At 41.8% G+C, this 21,499-nt stretch overlaps 2 non-coding genes across 2 annotated transcripts; both read right to left on the bottom strand.

Annotated features, from left to right (window-relative positions):
- Nucleotides 1-109: 109 nt before the first annotated feature.
- trnav-cac (transfer RNA valine (anticodon CAC)) lies at nt 110-182 on the bottom strand. Its single transcript has one exon. It is a non-coding gene; the product is annotated as a tRNA-Val (tRNA).
- A 5,851-nt stretch (nt 183-6,033) lies between these two features.
- trnav-uac (transfer RNA valine (anticodon UAC)) lies at nt 6,034-6,106 on the bottom strand. The gene has a single exon. It is a non-coding gene; the product is annotated as a tRNA-Val (tRNA).
- Between the last annotated feature and the right edge of the window lie 15,393 nt (nt 6,107-21,499).

Below are 21,499 nucleotides of genomic sequence, written 5' to 3'. Positions count from 1 at the left end.
GTAAACCGAATGTTAAAAATATTCATGGCACGTATTCGAATTTCCAAAATAAAGAATTCATGAAATTTTCTGTTACCACTATGGTACTTCAGAATGTGTCAATGAGTGTTGTTTCCGCCCGGTTTCGAACCAGGGACCTTTCGCGTGTGAAGCAAACGTGATAACCACTACACCACAGAAACTACTGCTACAATTAGCTGCAAGGAGTAAACTGAATTTTAAAAATATTCATGGCACGTATTCGAATTTCCAAAATAGAGAATTCATGAAAATAACAATTCTTTGTTGAAAGTACAGTACCTACTGCACTTGTCAAAGAGCACTGTTTCCGCCCGGTTTCGAACCGAGGACCTTTCACGTGTAAAGCGAATGCGATTTTTTTTTTTTTTTTTTTTTTTTTTTATTTTTTTTTTTTATTATCAAAAATGTTTGTTTACAATATTTACAGTACAATCTACTGTTTACAGTACAATCCACAGAGAACAATACAGAAGACACTAGACTAACAGAGGCAGGTGAACAATTCACCCCCTATCAAATTATCAACAAAGAAAATATCAAAACAGTGCTTTCAAAAATTATAAGTGATACCTCCACTCTCCTCTCGTGAAATTAACCCACTCCCTTCAACAAAAGACTCATCAAAATGTTCCATCCCATAATTAAACAACATATCTATGTGTTTACTGAACAGTGCTATAAAGATACTCCACACCTGAACCCTCTTTCTGTCAAAAGAAACATAATTCCTCCTACAAAAAATAGCATACCTCACAAAACTCAAAACCATATTCAACAAACACACATTAGCACCCTCACATTTACCAGACACTCCAAATAACAAAAGTTCCTCCCACGCATACTTTTTCACGAAATCTCCCCCCCAGTTTCTACATAACATTTCCTTAACTTTACAAAAAAAATATTTTAAATCCTCACATTCTATAAACAAATGCATAAGAGTTTCCGGGAAACGTCCACATACGTCGCATTCCCTTTCTATCTCACAATTAATTTTCTTTAGCACCACCTTTGTAAATATTCTATTATGTCTTAGTTTGAAATCATTATTTTCACACTCCTTACTATTATATTTTACATTTAAATTTCCCCATATCTTTTTTTCATCCAATTCCGGAAAAACTACTTTCCAAAATTTCTCAGCAGCCGGCCTTCTACACACTTTTCCTACCATTATTCTATACAATCTTTTCACTGGTATACTAGATAAATGTACTTTCTTCTTACTGCTACCAATGAACAAATTAGGAAATACAAATAAATCTTCTCTTTCAACTTCACTATTTATTAAATCAACCCATGCTCTTGGTATACTATTCTTTATCTTGTCATACATATTATTCACTGTTCCCCTTCCCACCTCTTCATCCCATTCATTGATTATGTCAAAAATAGCTTCCCCAGGTAAAAACCCTGGAATTACCTCATATGTATAATCTTTTATTTGCCGTAGACCTGCACTCATAAATACTTTATTATACAAAACTTTTTCTTTGTTCTTGATTTTCTCATTCAGAAATATAGGTTGATTCATAATCAGGTCAATATGTCCACATTCATAATATACATTAGGCAACAACTCTGCCCATGCATTTAGCACCTCTTTATAAAAATCTGGTACCTTTTCAAACATTGCCCTTTTAAGCCCCATCAATAAACCATTATCCTCACAACCACCACTCTCCTCTAAGTAGACTCTAAAGAAGTGTTTCCAGCCATAATCTTCACTGTCATACAAATATTTCTTTACTGTTTTTATCCTAATAGCTTTTCTTTTGACACCTAAATCTACAAGTTTTAAACCTCCATCCACATAGTCAGCAATCAATGTTTTCTGAGATATTCTCACTCCTTTACCATCCCATATAAAATTTGACACCACATTATTCAATTCATTTAGGACCCACTCCGGCATGTCCAGGACTCCCAAAACATACACAAATTTGGATAATACCAAAGCATTTGCAACAATTACTTTCCCTTGTAACTTTAGTTTTCTATTTTTCCAGAAATTCAACGTTAGCTTGACTTTATTAAGGATCCCAGTCCAAGTTATATCTTTTGCCTCTTTCTCCTTTACACCAATGTTTACTCCCAGCACTTTAATAAAATCCTTTGCGCTCTTGAATGGAATCTCACAGCCGTTTACATTGATATCCCCAACAAACATTATTTCAGTCTTCTCTATATTAACTTTAGCACCCGATGCCTTGCCATATATATCTATGATCCCCATAATGCTTCCAATACTTTCTATATCCTTCACAGTACAAGTAGTGTCATCAGCGTACTGATGTACAACACTGACACCACCACCTGGGATTCCAACACCCCTTACTTCTTTATTACTATTTATCAATGTAGCTAACGGTTCTGTAGAAACACTGTACAGCAGAGCTGACAAAGGACAGCCCTGCCTTACTGACCTCTCCACAGGGAAAGTATCTGTTAACACTCCGTTACATTTAACACAACTTTTAGCCCCACTATACAACAGGTTGATCCAAGATACAAACTTTGGCCCAAACCCAAACCTCTCCAAAGTCTGTAATAAAAAGCTGTGCTCCACTCTATCGAAAGCTTTGTTAAAGTCCAAACTTAAAACTATACCACCTTCATTTTTCATTTGATTAACAACATCCCTAATTGTACAAATTACATCTGCAATATCTCTTCCAGGTATGCCGTAGGCTTGTGTTGATTCAATAATACTCCCAATCACCTTTTTCATCCTATTCGCTAACACTTTAGTCAGTATCTTATAATCCGAATTTAGAAGGCTAATAGGCCTATAATTTTCTAACTTTAATCTACTGCCCCTATTTTTGAATAAGATCGTTAACATTCCAGTTGACATAGACTCAGGGATTTCCTTATTCTCTTCCATATAATGAAACACCCTCACTAAAATGGGTGCCAAAATATCTACAAAGACTTTATAGAACTCATTTGTTAAACCATCCAAACCCGGACTTTTATTACCTTGCGTGCTAACAATTGCTTCCTTGATTTCCATAATCGAAATCTCTTCATCACACATCATTCTATCTGCCTGCGATACTTTGGCACTAATTGTATCCAACACTTTTACAACACACACTTTATCTACATCATTCTTTTTGTAAAGATTTCTGTAAAAGGTTTCAACTGTCTCTAAGATCCCAACAAAATCGTTTACCTTTACACCTCTTTCATCTTCCAACTCTACAATGTAACTCTTAGTTTGTTTTCTTTTTTCCAGACCCAAAAAAAAGGATGTACATTTCTCTCCCTCCAAAGCGTACTGTGCCCTGCTCCTAACAATAGCACCCAAACATTTATTTTTTTCATAACGACCCAGCTCTGCATGGATTTTCAAATAATTCACAACATCATAGTCTGGATCCGTATCAGCCTTTTCAAGTTCATGCAACATCCTATTCCTAAGCATTATTTCTTTCTGCTTATCTAAACGGTTATGATTTTTTGCGTACCTAATACTCCTATTTTTTACTTTTACTTTCACTTCCTCCCACCATAAACACACATTCTCTTTTAACAGTACATTAGACATTTCATCATTAATACATTCAACAATTTCATTTCTATATCCTTCCTCCTTTAACAGACTGGCATTTAAACACCAGACACCTCCCCCTCTCCTCTCCACACCAAAACCCATTTGAAATGACATTACTGCATGATCACTATATGCTGTAAAGGTATATGACACCTTCTTAACATTCTGCACCAATTCTTGTTTTGCTAGACATAAATCAATTCTGCTTTGTTTTAATTCCTTTAGAACCACCTGCCTTCTAGAGAATACTCTTCTGTTTGGATTTTCAGCCCTCCATATATCTACTAGATTCTCCTCATTCATAAGTTTCCATAATGCATTTCTAGAAGAGTCATATCTGAATTTAGCACAACTAGAGGCATCCATTCTACTACACCTCACATTAAAATCTCCTATCAGTATACAGTTTTCTGAGCACAGTGTTTTTAATTTGTGAAACATTTCTCTCCTTTCAGATTCAATGTTTGAAGCATAAACATTAATTAAACGAAAAACTACATTTTGAACTTCAAATTCAATTACAATAAGTCTGCCATCATTGTCAGCATATATTTCTTTTACATTTTGCACCACATCATTTTTTATCAAAATAGCCACACCACATGTTTTATCCCCTCCATGACTACAAAAAATTAAATCTGACCATTTACTCTTAATCTCCTGCATTTTGGAGTCTGTCCAATTGGTCTCTTGAAAACACAACATGTCTGCCTTAACAGACACTAATACCTGCTCAAATTTGCTCATGTTTCTCAAACTGTTACCATTTAGGGATGCGACTGTAATCATTATGAATGTGTGCAGAAGTATAATCAGAGCCAAACAAGTCCTTAAAAATCCTACTTTTTCTTTTTTCCAAAACCCATCATCTCCCTGGTTTTCGACAATGACCTCTTATTTTTTACAAACAACTGAAGATCCTCACTATCTATTTCATCATCCGTCTCTTTATTTGGATTTTTGGGGGGATCGGCGGGGAAGCCTTTTGAAAAGTGCGCTTTAACAGTGCCCGTGACTTCAGTGGACCCAGCCCACTCTTTGGTGTAATTTTTACACAGGCTTAAAGCTGGCTCAGGCACCTGAGAAGCACCTTGCACCATCTCTACCTGTGTATGTCTTTCACCCATCATGTGCTGCTGTTCCACCTTGTCAGCAGCAGAGACTAAAACGGCGTCTCGTGCTTTGCCAGGAGACATTACAGGCTCTTCAAGCTTATCTGCCACTGTCTCTGGAGTCACACTCTCCATGTCACTCTCATCCTCCCTCTCCATAGGCACACTCCCCTCTTCCTCAGACGTGAGGTCCATTGTTTGCAAAAGTAAGTGATTTTCTCCCTTATTACAGCTACATCTAACTTTAGGTCTGTCACACATTTTGCACACATTTCCTATGTTCCGACATTCTCTGGCATAATGCCCTTGTTCACTACATTTGTGGCATGTGAATTCCGGACATTCCTTAAGTATGTGCCCCGGCTGAATACATAATCTACATACCTTCACTTGATTGTCGTGGATTACACGAAAATATTCAAATCCCTCGACAGTGTTAAATTTAGTAGAATATGGCAAGGATTGCACATTGTCTGTAAACTTTACCTTGCAAAATCTTGTCCCATCTACAATGTCCGTTCCTGGCCACATCCTCCTCTTGATTGGCGTGGTCGCCTTCACCTTCCAGCCTTTTAGTTTCTCTTCTATCTCCTCATCCGTAATGTATGCGGGCAAGTTCAAAAAGGACACCACCAGCTCATCGTTCCCTAGTTCTTTAGCCATGATTTGACAGTTCTTTATCTTTAGCCCGTCTATTAGTCTTTCTTTTCCATTTACATGAGACATTGTTACTTCATACTTATTCCCGTCTTTCATTCGACATCCCAGTATTGTTCCGCAAACTTCCTTTATTCCTCTCAGCAATTCCATCGTTGTTATTTTCCCTTCTCCACTTATTTCCACGTTCACCGTCAGTTCCTTCTCATATGTTCTTTTTTTCAGTTCTTCGTTTAACATTCTGATTTCACTGTTGTCCTTTCTCGTCATCGTTTGTATTCTTGATGTCGAAGCCATGTTGTCCGTCCGGTTATTTTAAGCAATATCCCCCAAACAGCTCACGCTGATGGGGGACAATAGCAAAAACGTTTCACAGAAACTTCACTACAGTCACTCACAAACTTTCAAACTTATAAGTCAACTAGACCTCCAAAAAAAAAGATATTCTCTCTCAAGCACTCAGACACCTGCTTCTCTTCCACTTCCTGAAACTCCAAAAAGGGGCGTGTGAAGCAAACGTGATAACCACTACACCACAGAAACTACTGCTACAATTAGCTGCAAGGAGTAAACCGAATTTTAAAAATATTCATGGCACGTATTCGAATTTCCAAAATACAGAATTCATGAAAATAACAATTCTTTGTTGAAAGTACAGTACCTACTGCACTTGTCAAAGAGCACTGTTCCCGCCCGGTTTCGAACCGAGGACCTTTCGCGTGTAAAGCGAACGCGATAACAACTACACTACAGAAACTGCTGCTTGATTTTCCTGCAAGAAGTAAACCGAATTTTACAGATATTCATGGCACGTGTTCAAATTTCCAAAATTAGGCATTTATGAAAATAACTATTCTCTGTTAATAGTACAGTACCTACTGCACGTGTCAAAGAGCACTGTTTCCTCCCAGTTTCAAACTGAGGACCTTTCACGTGTAAAGAGAACGTGATAACCACTACACTACAGAAACTGCTGCTTGATTTTTCTGCAAGGAGTAAACCGAATTTTAAAAATATTCATGGCACGTATTCGAATTTCCAAAATAAAGAATTCATGAAATTTTCTGTTACCACTATGGTACTTCAGAATGTGTCAATGAGCGTTGTTTCCGCCCGGTTTCGAACCAGGGACCTTTCGCGTGTGAAGAAAACGTGATAACCACTAGACCACAGAAACTACTGCTACAATTAGCTGCGAGGAGTTAATCGAATTTTACAGATATTCATGGCACGTATTCGAATTTCCAAAATACAGAATTCATGAAAATAACAATTCTTTGTTGAAAGTACAGTACCTACTGCACGTGTCAAAGAGCTCTGTTTCCGCCCGGTTTCAAACCGAGGACCTTTCGCGTGTTAACCTGTTAGGGCTAGGGGGCAGCATTTGCACGTCTGGATAAAAAAAATGTACCCAATTTAATCTGGTTACTAATCCTACCCAGTAACTAGAATATGCATATACTTATTATATATGGATAGAAAACACTCTAAAGTTTCTAAAACTGTTTGAATGGTGTCTGTGAGTATAACAGAACTCATTTGGCAGGCAAAACCCTGAGACATTTTCTGACAGGAAGTGGATACCTGATGTGTTGTATTGACTTTAAACCTATCCCATTGAAAAACACAGGGGCTGAGGAATATTTTGGCACTTCCTATTGCTTCCACTAGATGTCACCAGCCTTTACAAAGTGTTTTGAGTCTTCTGGAGGGAGATCTGACCGAACAAGAGCCATGGAACGATGATGTCCCATTAGACACCTGGCGCGCGAGTTCATGTTGGGTACCCTCGTTCCAATACGTTATAAAAGAGTATGCATTCGTCCACCTTGAATATTATTCATGTTCTGGTTAAAAAAGGCCCTAATGATTTATGCTATACAACGTTTGACATGTTTGAACGAACGTAAATATATTTTTTCCCCTCGTTCATGACGAGAAGTCCGGCTGGCTTAGATCATGTGCTAACAAGACGGAGATTTTTGGACATAAATGATGAGCTTTTTTGAACAAAACTACATTCGTTATGGACCTGTGATACCTGGAAGTGACATCTGATGAAGAGAATCAAAGGTAATGGATTATTTACATAGTATTTTCGATTTTAGATCTCCCCAACATGACGTCTAGTCTGTATCGCAACGCGTATTTTTCTGGGCGCAGTGCTCAGATTATTGCAAAGTGTGATTTCCCAGTAAGGTTATTTTTAAATCTGGCAAGTTGATTGCGTTCAAGAGATGTAAATCTATAATTCTTTAAATGACAATATAATATTTTACCAATGTTTTCTAATTTTAATTATTTAATTTGTGACGCTGACTTGACTGCCGGTTATTGGAGGGAAACGATTTCCTCAACATCAATGCCATAGTAAAACGCTGTTTTTGGATATAAATATGAACTTGATAGAACTAAAAATGCATGCATTGTCTAACATAATGTCCTAGGAGTGTCATCTGATGGAGATTGTAAAAGGTTAGTGCATCATTTTAGCTGGTTTTATGGTTTTGGTGACCCTGTCTTTGACTTGACAAAACATTACACACAACTCTTGTAAATGTACTGTCCTAACATACTCTAAATTTATGCTTTCGCCGTAAAACCTTTTTGAAATCGTAAAACGTGGTTAGATTAAGGAGATGTTTATCTTTCAAATGGTGTAAAATAGTTGTATTTTTGAAAAATTTGAATTTTGACATTTATTTGGATTCAAATTTGCCGCTCTTGAAATGCACCTGCTGTTGATGGAGTGCACCACGGGTGGCACGCTAGCGTCCCACCTAGCCCATAGAGGTTAACAAATGTTGGTTTGGTCCAAAATAATCCATCGTTATATCCGAATAGCGGCGTTTTGTTCGTGCGTTCCAGACACTATCCGAAATGGTAAAGAAGGGTCGTGCGCATGGCGCAATTCGTGACAAAAAAATTCTAAATATTCCATGACCGTACTTCGAAGCATGTCAACCGCTGTTTAAAATCAATTTTTATGCCATTTTTCTCGTAGAAAAGCGATAATATTCCGACCGGGAATCTCCTTTTCGGCAAACAGAGGAAAAAAATCACAAAGACGGGGGCAGCCAGGTCACGCGCCTGAGCCCAGAGTCCCTTGATCGGCCACTTGAGAAAGGCGATAATGTGTTTCAGCCTGGGGCTGGGATGACGACATTCAGGTTTTTCCCGGGCTCTGAGCACCTATGGACGACGTAGGAAGTGTCACGTTAGAGCAGAGATCCTTAGTAAAAGATAGAGATGGCAAAGAAGTTCCAGAAATGGTCAGACAGGCCACTTCCTGTAAAGGAATCTCTCAGGTTTTGACCTGCCATTTGAGTTCTGTTATACTCACAGACACCATTCAAACAGTTTTAGAAACTTTAGGGTGTTTTCTATCCATATATAATAAGTATATGCATATTCTAGTTACTGGGTAGGATTAGTAACCAGATTAAATCGGGTACGTTTTTTATCCAGCCGTGAAAATATGCCCCCTAGCCATAAGAGGTTAATGAGCCATTCGCAGTTTCACTGTACCGGCCGTGTGTACTTAGACTTGCATGGCTTAATCTTGCAGACAAGCATATGCTACTGGCAGGATCAACCAGGTAGCCACTCACAACATAGAGGTTGTACCCGGGCACACTAAGCGGAGAACAGCCAGGGACCACTCCTATCCCGTGAGGGGAGGAGGCCCTAGGTCAATCCACCGTGCGCCCAGCGGGAGGCCCTGAATTCCCCGTGGCCGGAGCCACAGGTGCCGGGGCACCGCTTAATCAGGTATCTTGTCTTAGCTGGAGGGTTTATTCGGAACGCCATCAACGTGGATAAAAGACAGGGTTTGAGAAATACATGCGTTTCTGGCGCCGGTACGGCATGGTTGAACGTCATCCGCAGGCATCGCTACCTGGGTACTCCACTCCCCGAACCAGAACACCAATGTAGGGCCACTGAGACAGACGGGTCGGCTAGATCTCGCACGAATGGAGCGCGGCTGAAGCTTGTCATCAAGGCGGGGATAACCGTCTCCGACAGGGGCTCCCCCGATAGAGGCAATTCCACGTGGGGCGGGAGGAACCGTCCGTCTGAACACCGACCAAAGGCCGGCCGACAGGGGCCCTCCCAGGTGGAAATAGAATGCAAATTGGTCAGAAGATGTAAAACAGGCTCGACAACAGAGGACAACCATGGATACGCAACGTGTGGCAAGCTGGGACAAGAACCATGGTCATGGAGGACCCAAACCCACAAGGTGATAGCTGGGATAGAGCACCTGCCCAGGACAGAGCTCAATATCCTCCCACCACCAAGCTGGGAAAATTGGAGCAATACTTAGGACCAATTGCGCGCCGGAGGGATTGTAACCCTCAAAAGTGTCCATAAAGCTCTCCCTATTCGGTCTGAGTAGTAGCCATCAATCGGTCGCCGAAGGGATATGGACCGAACTACCATGCTACCACACTACTACTCAGAAGTGTCCGTTTCGCATTTATTATATCGGACTAGTAGTTTGCCACTATCCCTGAGCTTCTAGGCCATGGAAGTCTTGTTGTCAAAAACCAGGTTTCTGATTTCGCGCCGGTACCTGTCTGCCCCACACGGGCATGACTGTGTAAAGACGGGAATACAGAAACTACCGATCTCCACTGTGTTACTCACACAGTATATTTTTTCCCCCGTATGAAAATCCGGACCACAAAAAAAAACTAAAAACTTGAATAAATCGAAAAGTACAACTTCAATCCGGATGGGGTTTTTTTTGCACGAAAGGGCACATAAACGAACATTTCCATATAATTTAAACCGTTTTTCCATCAAAATGTATAATAGAAAAGCGAGTTAAGTTTTTGAAAAAGAGTTCCCGGAACCGAAAAAATTATTTCCTATGCATGCAAAATTTTATAAACAGGGGCTAATTGTTACCCATCACGAGAGAGGGTATGAGCCAACATTTGGGAACTCTAGCCCCTCAGGAAGTATTTTTAATCATTATTAGAACATTTCAGAAATTGGTCGTAAAAGTTACAAAGTGCCCACTTTTCATTTTGCTCCAGAGACTAAGTCCAAACGTGCACCTGGTTTTATTTTGGGTTACCAGGTCTAAATTTTAAAAACTGTTTTAAATACTTAAAGGGTATACAGACCTACATACCCACCCTGAGAGCACCCTACTACAGGCCCAACTCAATGGGGGCCGGCCTGGCTGATTTATGGAAGTTCAAAAAAATTCTCAGAAAAATGACTAAGTCCAAAAATCTCTGAATATCGGCTATGTTTCACTTCTCAGAAATTGCACTGTTTTATTTTTGGGTTACCAGGGGAGCTCCATATCTCCATTCCTCTGGGCTTACTCTCTCTACCCTGCCTGCCCACCTGCCTGCCCTCTATCATACATTCTCAACCATGACCAAATGACACACAAAGACATGGGTGAGTTTCAAATAAAAATTCTTTATTTATCAGTGAATCATGGGTTGATTTGTCCCTCAATTAGTGTCCGCGCTCGGCTGGCGTTACGAGGCAAATTATGGTACCGGTAGTACCGTGCCTGCGTTTCCAGAGAATGACACATATGGTCAGCCACAGTTCCCCGGTCTGTAACCGAGCCTTGATTAAAGTTCAATGTAGCAACGCTTTGTCGAATTGTACCGAAGGTAACTTTACTTCCAATGTCAAATTCTTCAAATAGCTGGCCCACATACTCACAGAGATTGCCGTACGGTTGACCGCAGGACGTGAAAAAGAAGAGTGTTGTGTCTGAGGTGATTCCACTCAGATTAGGCCTGATCTGATGGAATAGTTTAAGCCAAGTGTATTCCTGCTCAGATAGAACAACTCTGCACTCACCGAAGCTATAGTTCGTTTTGTGGCTTGAAATAGACATCTGATAACCCCCACTTTCCGGGGTTACTTCAGTAAATTCCCTCTCACTGAAGGTGGTGACTGGGGATCGTCGAGTGCCATTAAAGATGGCCAACCGGCTGGACATGAGAGCCGCAAACCTACGTCTATCAGCGCAGGTGGCTCGGACCTCCAGCCTACTGAGAACCGAAGGAATAGCTTGATTACTTAGCTCAACAAACCGGCTTAACTCCGCAGCGCTGAGCACCTCGTCCCTGCACCGTTTGCGGAATTTTGCCCTGTGTGTTGCCTGGCTCTGCCGCGAATCCCTGTCCATCTTTGCCAAGCAGAGTAACACCTTTCGAATTCCACTGGCTTTAGCCTAAAGACCTTTTGGCCGGAAATGAATAAGATAATTCAAGAAACTTCGAACATCGGATCGGTATATTTTTAATGTGGATGGTGCCAAACAACGGTCTTCACATTGACCGTACCACTCAGACACACGTCTGTAGTTATCCAGAGAACACAGTCCTTCATCGGCCTTGCCCTCTGACATATAGCGGAGGAATTGCCGTATTCGGGATAGACTGGTGCGACTATTCTCAATTCGTTTAACTGAAGGGTTTTTACCCATAGCAAAGTGTTCATATTCAGTCAAAATTACATTCCTCCAACCTTCAATTCTGGACTCCACACCGCCGCCTTCATCACTCTCGCTCTCCGTGGAAGTCGCCACCACGCAGCCTTGCTCCCTCGGTTCCGAGTATGGTTCACCACCGATCTGACTGGTTGACTGCACCGGCGCAGTCGCCACCGCCTGCTCACTCTTGTCCAACAGCTGCTGATCCATGGACAACTCACTTTCAACACACTGCAAATACACAGGGTTCTCACAGGGCTCCAGCCGCGGTGCAACACCGCTGTTAGCCTGCATACACTGCCATGATTCGGGCTGATGTCTCTCAGTTGAAAGCCGGCAAGATTGCATGGCACGCTTCCATTTAATAGTAGCAGGCTTAAGTGCATGGACAGACTTGAAATGTCGGTCTATCTGCACGATTTTCAGCTTGGAACATAACCCACAATCACGTCTTAGTCTGCTGCTCATAGCTTCTCTCTCCTGCCTTCCCGAGTGCGTGTGTGTCTCTTTGTGTGCTCCACCAAACTACAACCTAACCCTAACCCATTGTGCAGACCGACAGGCCAACAATCTCAACCCCGCCAAATGAGGGCTCACGTACCGCGCTGGACGACTACCTACCCCAGTTTAGAATTTGATTGGTAGTATGTCCAGTAGCGCGTGTTTACTTCGTGTGGGTAGAGTTCTTTTAAGTTAACCTTTTAGGGCTAGGGGGCAGTATTTACACGGCCGGATAAAAAAACGTACCCGATTTAATCTGGTTATTACTACTGCCCAGAAACTAGAATATGCATATAATTATTGGCTTTGGATAGAAAACACCCTAAAGTTTCTAAAACTGTTTGAATGGTGTCTGAGTATAACAGAACTATTATGGCAGGCAAAAACCTGAGAAGATTCCTTACAGGAAGTGGCCTGTCTGACAAGTTCTTGTTCTTCTTGACTCTCTTTATTGAAAACTGAGGATCCTTGCTGTAACATGACACTTCCTACGGCTCCCATAGGCTCTCAGAACCCGGGAAAAAGCTGAATGATGTAATTCCAGCCCCTGGCTGAAAAACATTAGCGCCTTTGGTAAGTGGTCTATCAGAGGACAATGAGACTGAGGCGCGTGCACGAGGCGACCCCATGTTTTTATTTTCTCTCTCTTTGTATTAAAACACAGATTCCCGGTTGTAATATTATCGCTTTTTTTACGAGAAAAATGGCATAAAAATTGATTTTAAACAGCAGTTGACATGCTTCGAAGTACGGTAATGGAATATTTAGAAATTTCTTGTCACGAAACGCGTCGGGCGCGTCACCCTTCTTTACCCTTTCGGATAGTGTCTTGAACGCACAAACAAAACGCCGCTATTTGGATATAACAATGGATTATTTGGGACCAAACCAACATTTGTTATTGAAGTAGAAGTCCTGGGAGTGCATTCTGACGAAGAACAGCAAAGGTAATAACATTTTTCTTATAGTAAATCTGACTTTGGTGAGTGCTAAACTTGCTGGGTGTCTAAATAGCTAGCCCTGTGATGCCGGGCTATCTACTGAGAATATTGCAAAATGTGCTTTCACCGAAAAGCTATTTTAAAATCGGACATAGCGAGTGCATAGAGGAGTTCTGTATCTATAATTCTTAAAATAATTGTTATGTTTTTTGTGAACGTTTATTGTGAGTAATTTAGTAAATTCACCGGAAGTTTGCGGGGGGGTATGCTAGTTCTGAACGTCACATGCTAATGTAAAAAGCTGGTTTTTGATATAAATATGAACTTGATTGAACAAAACATGCATGTATTGTATAACATAATGTCCTAAGATTGTCATCTGATGAAGATCATCAAAGGTTAGTGCTGCATTTAGCTGTGGTCTGGGTTTATGTGACATTATATGCTAGCTTGAAAAATGGGTGTCTGATTATTTCTGGCTTGGTACTCTGCTGACATAATTTAATGTTTTGCTTTCGTTGTAAAGCCTTTTTGAAATCGGGCAGTGTGGTTAGATTAACGAGAGTCTTGTCCTTAAAATGGTGTAAAATAGTCATATGTTTGAGAAATGGAAGTAATAGCATTTCTAAGGTATTTGAATAACGCGCCACGGGATTCCACTGGCTGTTACGAAATCGTCCCACTGGCCCTAGAGAAGTTAAGGTAAAATGGTGCTTTGGGAGGTGGGCGGTGCCGCTGGAATTATCCCCGGGCCGGGAGATCCCTGGGGTGCCCAGATGTCTGGCGGAGCGTTTCATCCCACAAAACAATTTTTCACTGGGGGAGACCTCGCCCCGCCGTACTCAGCCTGGACAACCGAAACACTTTTTGACCTTTTTGACTCCGATAAAATTCACTGTCTAGGGATGACATACCACTGGCACACTACGATCCTGGAAGGGAGTAGCCCAATTGGTCACTGCCACCCGAACCACCGGATGACCCAGGACTACAATTGGGGCGGATGCACTACAACTGGGAGGTTTCCTCCTTGAGGGTTTCTTTGTCTGCTGAAACTCACAAGTATGACAGACTGACATGGCTGGTATGGAAACATGGCAACCAATCCGAGAAACCGGACCCTCATACAGTACGCGACTATGGGGTTTTGCCTGATCCTTAACCTATCATGTATCTACAAGGACGCTGGACGGAACTCCAAGGGCGGATGCATGACAACCGTAAAGAGGGCTTGCCCTTTGGGTTTTTGTCTGCTCAAACCATTGGAAGTTCAATGACTTACCACTCGACAGGGACACATGGCAACCAACTGAGGGCCGGACCTACATAAGGTACGCAACTCGAGGGCCTTTGCCTGATCCTACACCGAGTATACCCAAAACAGACCAGCTGGATTTGACTAGACATGGGTTGATTGGGAGTGAGGATCCTGGAAGGGAATAACTCTTAATTATACCAATGATTGAAAACATCCAGGACAAAAAGACAGACGGACACGGAAGTAAATACATAGACAACGTGGAGAAAAAAAGAAGGATCAGATGGGGAGTAACTCCTAGGTTGAACTATGCTTTCCACTTCCGTGGACAAACAGACCTTGAAGACTCACCTTAACTAACCCTAACCTTAACCCTTATCCTTACCCTAACCCTAACCCTAACCCTAACCTTAACCCTAACCTTAACCCTAACCTTAACCCTAACCTTAACCCTAACCTTAACCACTCTAACCCCTACCCTAACCTTAACCCTAACCTTAACCATCCCTTAACCCGACGGACGGACGGTTCTAAGCCCAACCAACGCAACCCAGGGCACTTCTACAAGTGGGCAACCATGGGGTCTACAACTTTGGCCGGGTGCGCCCAGACCCCTCTGGCCAGCGCGTCAATGCTGTGGAGTGCACCCATTCCCTTTGCCCCCCTTCGGCTTCCACGTGTCAGAGATGGAAGTGGATCAACCGACTCAAAACTAGAAACCTAACCCCAAACCCAACCCAACCCTAATCCCTGAACCTTAACCCAACCCTAATCCCTGAACCTTGAACCCAACCGTAATCCCTGAACCTTGACCCCAACTCAATCCCTGAACCTTGACCCCGATACCAACCCTAAGTTGAACTCAAGCCTCAAATCTAATCTTAACCCTAAGCCTAACCCCCTGGGACTCAAAAAGTGGATATCAGGAATCCCACAGGCCTGAAACAAAAGTATGAGAGCCTAATTTTAACCTTGACACTGACAATCTTAAATCGGTACTTTAAATTATAACCCTGGCTTCGTAAAGATGTATTCTGAGGAGCCTGGGAATTAGAAAGTATGTATTGTTTGGGTAGTGGGTGTTTGGGTGTTTATCCTCTTAGAGGAAAATGTTCCTCTTATCTGTTCTTTTTCCAGGTACAAACCATAACATCTCCCAATTTCCTGTAGGATTATGATGTATCAATAGGAGAAATAGAATTAGAGAACATGTGCCCGTGTATTTGGTCCTCCTGAAGGGCAATTTTCTCTTAACCCTAACCACAACCCCAACCCCAACCCTAACCACAACCCTAATCCTAACCTCCAGACTTTCCCTAGAAACCCTATTCCCACATTGGGTATGGGGCCGGAACCCAAGAGGCTACCAATCATCAGCACCTATTCCCACATAAACCAACGCATACACTCAAGACTGAAAAGCGCATTTTCTAAACACACAACATACCTTCCCCCCACTACAACCATTCCGACCCATTTCAGCATACAGGAGGAACCCCAATCTGAAGGATCTCCTAGTCAATGCAACATTTTCAAACAGGCCCTCTCCCCCAGTACCCACTGAAAGCCACTACTACAGACAACTGACAAACATACACAACCCATACGCACACACCGGTAGCCAAATCACACAACTGATGAACATAAACAGCACTAACAGTTTATGCAATCACCTGTGCATTATGCAAAAAAATCTATGTGGGGGAAACTGGATCGACAATTTTAACACGTCTCAAACAACATCTATATACAATTACCAATAATAAACTGTCCAGACATTTAGTTACACACTTCCAAACACACCATATTATACACCTCAACATCACTGGGCTAGAGACTGTCTCTATGTCACGTCCTGACCAGTATAGGGGTTATTTGATATTGTAGTTTGGTCAGGACGTGACAGGGGGTATTTGGTTTATGTGGTTCGGGGTGTGTGTCTATGTAGAGGGGTGTTTGATTTATGTATTCCAGGGTTTTTGGGCACTGTTCTATGTTAGTGTATTTCTATGTTCTGTCTAGTCTAGTCTATTTCTATGTTTAGTTTACTGGGGTTGGACCTTCAATTGGAAGCAGCTGGTTATCGTTGCTTCTGATTGAAGGTCCTATAAGTAGGAGTTAGTTTTCATGGGTTTTTTGTGGGAGATTGTGCTGTGTATAGCTTTGTGCCTTACCGGCCTGTTATTCGTCGTTGTGTATGTGTTTGTTTTGGTTTACCTTCTTTGTCCATTTAATAAAAGAAGATGAGTGCACATATTCCTGCTGTGTTTTGGTCCACTCTACCCTACGACAACCGTGACACTCTACCTGGACCATAGCCCAGAGAAAGGCCACAGAATCCAAGTGGATAGCCAACCTTAGATCTCTGGCTCCACTTGGATTAAATGGCAAAATATAAGTAGGGAAACTATTCATACATTTCACATATTCACACACACAACCCTCCCAATAAACACCAGACTGGAAACAATAAGAGACCACAATAGGCCAGTGCAATGCAAGGTGAAAAACCACAAACGGAATTTATCATAACCCTAACCCTTATACCCCCGTATCCAACCCCAACCCTCATACCCCCTTATCTAACCCTCATACCCCCTTATCTAACCCTAACACTTGGAGCCAACATACCTAACTCCACCCCTAGACTCTCATACCCAACCCTAATTTCTGGTCTATTATTTTGACCTCCTGGCTTTTATTCCTTTGGATTGTATCCCTGGTTGTTAACCCAGGGTTTATATTTTATATTATGATCCGGGTCCTCTTTTTATTATTCCTCCCCCCCCCCCCTTTTCTTTTTTTAGTAATTAAGGTATTTTATACCATGGTTTTACCATTTATTTAAAAAAGTTGCCAGTGCATATCAGATTCATCTGTTATCCCCAAACCTAACCTAGCCCGTGCCTGGCATTTTATACAGTATTTGGGTTTTAAAAGACTTCTTAGACTTGATTGTTTTAGTGTGTTCGTTGTTTTAATTTGTTTGTTGAGTAGTTCACAACAATTGAACACCAAACCCAATTGGGACTGTTGGAGGAGAATGAGCGGACTGATGGAGGACTAAGTAATTGACATGGTTTGGGAAGGATGGTTCCGCCCCTTTAATTATCCAGATTAACACAGGTGTCATTGACTACTCATTAACTGGTTTGTTGAGCAGCACATAATGATTGAACACCAACCCCTATCGGGACTGTGGATTGGAGGAGAATGGGAAGATTGACGGAGGACTGAGCAATAGTCATGTTCTGGGAGGTATGGAGCCGCCCTCTCAGCTCCCCATATTAACACAGGTGTTAGTGACTACTCATTACCTCTGAAGAAAGCTATCAGGCTGAAACGTCAGGTCTTTTGGTTGTTCCTTGTTTTAAATTTCTGAAAGTTCCCTTAATGGGTTCTTAAACTGTTTTAATTCCTTTTTTGGATTGAAGGATTTGAAATTGTTTGAAACCCCTTTTTTTGGTTCACTGACTATTTGAATGCAACAACACCATGGAATCTAACATATGAAGGCATCTTGGATTATAAAACTCACTCAAAGAAGCTCCAATGAGAACAAGATGCCTGGAAAAAGACTAAGGTGAAGGATTTTTTTTTCTTACCCCTGAATATTGCTGATGCACTGGACAAACTGTTCTGGTTAGTGAACCATCACCAAATAATTCTTTGGTAGGACAATATTAAGGGACTTTCATGATTTTAATTGTTTATGTTGTCTTTTATGAAAATGTTGTGATTTTCTTTTAAATTTCTAATTTCTCTCCCCCCTTTTTTTGTTTTTGACTCCAGAACGACTGTGGGGCGGTGGAGATTCAGTTGGTATAATATTGTGGATTAAAACTCTTTTTTTTAAATGGTAGGAGAAAATGACGCTTCCCAGGAGAAAATTGGTTTGAGCCTTTGGTGCAGCCGATAGCCCTGGGGGGAATATACTCACTAAGTTTGGATTGGCTCAGATGGCCCTAAAACCTCTTGATCTTAAACTGACTAAGCAGTACTTCAAATTATTACAAGCCATTCACCATGCAGAAATTCTAGCAGAATTGCAAATGAAAAGGTCTTTCCCGCCTGGCATGATGAAGCAGGTTGTGAGACTTAGCCTTTATCAAACCTTCCTTACCCAATCCCACCGTTTTGGAGCTGGTTAAGCAGAAAACGGACCACTGGATGGACACTATGTGCATCTTAGTGGACCATTATGATTCAGTTCTGGCAGCAGGGTTATAGGAGGTGGGGAGATTTGATATTAATTCCTTTGATCGAGCTGTTGCTTGGGCAAGGGCAAGATATAGACGTAAGTTTACCCAATCATCAGTGGCAACGTTACAGGCTATGCTTCCAAAGGCAAGTGCTAGTGAGGTGGTAGGTCCAGGCCAATTGACCATGGAGGCTTTTCCTGCTCTTGTCGGGTGTCCTGTCTCCAGCTCCCAGTAATGTGGTGGGAGTGGGAAACAGCAGTCCGGCCAGTGGGTTAGTTAAGGGTGGGTTTAAAAACAGACCTAAGAGGAGCCCCCCTAGGAGGTCTCCAAGTCTATCAGCTCTAGAGCTGGATTTGGTCCCCCGGGGGGGGAAACTATTTTGGTTACGGCTGAAACACATTCCCCTAGACCCCAAGCTCTTGCTGGAGATCCATTAACCACAGAGTTGGTCTCAGGGGGGGTGGATATTTGGAAACAAACACAGGTGAGGCCTGCTCTTCTTCATAGTCCTAAGAGGTCTTTATACAGTAATGTTGTCCTACAATGTAGTAATACTATTGCTTCTGACTCTGGCCAGGAGGAACCCGGAGTTGGAGGGGAGCGGGACCCATGTGCGGCTGCCCTTGGGACCCGAGAGGGGGGGGGGAGAAATGATAAGTGACGACAAAACGGAACTTTTCCTGAATACGTCCTTGTCTGAGCCCCCAGGAGGGCCCCACGTTGCCGCCGCTCCAGTTCCCCGGCTGCTACTCCCTTCGGGGACTTCCCCTCTTGGTTCAGGTCAGAGTAAAACAGTGGAATTTATACCAGCTGAGGCCTACACGGGGGTTTCCTTTTCTACCCCGGTGATTAATTTACCTGTCAGGAGGCCTATATCCACCTGCCTTGAAACAGTTAGGCACCCAAATTCTACCAGGAACATTTTGGATTGGGAACTTACAATTAGAAAACCAATTGTTATAATTGGAGACTAATATTTCACGGATACCTGGGTTTACCGATTCTAGAGTGCAAGCAGATAGCTTCCCTGGCGCTACGTTCCACCATCTAAAAGGAGTAGTAGAAAAACTAGAACAACATCCAACAGTGGAGAAGGTGGTGTTATCAGGAGGGCTAAACAACTGCCTGTTGAAACAGCTGGCGTTGACCTCCTGGAAGCAACTACAACAACTGCTGAAAGTGGCAGAAAGTAAATTTCCTAATGCTACACTCTATGTGCCCATTATTAACTACTCAGACTGGAAAAACAGCAACAGTCACTCTTGGATCAACTTAATCGAAGGATCCTAGAGCAATGTACTTATTTACCTGAGATTAGTAAACTTAGGTTTCACACATTGCCACGTGACCCAGTACACTGCACACCTGAAACAGGAAATACCATCTTAAACTTTTGGTTGGATAATTTAAACATGTAAGGGGAGAACAGTGCTCCAATACAGCTCCACATTCAAATATTACTAATCTCTCACACTCATATATGCTTTCTGAGATAGAAAGAAATGTATTGGAACGGGGATTGTCTTTTATCCCCACTCCCGGAATTTTAGACCGGATGGAGCTTCGTAGGGACCTACACACATATCATAGGAGGCTGAAATTGTTGGATCATTTTAATTATGATACTGACATTCCTTTTGTACCGTTTACAGATCCCTTAGATCTGTTGAAGTTGAGTCTTAAGGGATGATTTTAATGATACGTTTTATCTTCAGATCCATGGCACTGCCATGGGTAAGAAGTTTGCTCCAGCCTTTGCCAACTTATGTGTTTTTGGGAAGAGACAGTGTTTCCTAAGTGCAAGACCCTTCCTTTTTTATATCTCAGGTATTTGGATGACATCTTTGGTATCTGGGTGAGTTCTATGAAGGACTTTGAGTGTTTTTCTTTTTAGAAACCCTCAATACACATCCTGCCATTACAACATCCCACAATATACAAAGGGAAAAACTAGTTTTTGGACACTCAGGTTCTTTGTATTTTCTGAGGGGTTAACTAAATCATTGGCCACTAAAGTCTTCTTCAAGCAGACAGATAGGCATGCTCTGCTACATAAGGCAAGTTATCATCCAAAACATACCTTTAGAGGGATAATTAAATCTCAGCTGATCCGGTTTAATAGAATTTGTACATTATGTGAGCACGTGGAGGAGGCAACCATTCTTTTTAGAGCCTTGGGGCCACGGGGATATTTCAAACGTTTCCTTAGGGGGATAAAAGCAGAGGTAGGCCAATTATTTGGAAGGGAAGGGGGTTACAATAAAACAGCAGAAACACACAATTTGATACCATCTGTTACTACATACTCTGGGAGCTTGGGTGGATTTAGTAGGACCTTGAGGTCTAACTTCCGGGAAGCTCAACAAGCTGTGGATGGGCTGGTAGATTGTAGAGTAATCTCAGCCTATCGAAAAAAAAAAAAAACCTCGGGGACATGTTAGTCCACTCCGCCTTCCAGACGAAAGATGTACCTAAACTTGGATAAATATTTGGGGAGACCCAAATACATTGTTAATGCCGTCTCGGGTTTGGGGTTCCTTGTAAGACAGAATTGAATTGTCCACTGTAAACTTAATTTATGGAATTAAGTGCAAATTGTGCCAAAAGATTTATATAGGAGAAACAAAGAATGCACTACAGGTCAGACTCAAACAACATGTATACCATATGGCTAAAGGTAATAAGAGTACTGTATTGTATTTGCATGTTGGCTTACATGCAGTGGAAAATTAGAGTATTTTTGGTCTGGAGACAAATGGGAGCTGGTCCAGGA

The sequence above is a fragment of the Salmo salar genome, unplaced genomic scaffold, assembly GCF_965601325.2.
Source record: "Salmo salar unplaced genomic scaffold, fSalSal1 ptg000588l, whole genome shotgun sequence".
Taxonomy (NCBI): Eukaryota; Metazoa; Chordata; class Actinopteri; order Salmoniformes; family Salmonidae; genus Salmo; species Salmo salar.
This window is presented reverse-complemented; position numbering and strand designations above follow the sequence as displayed.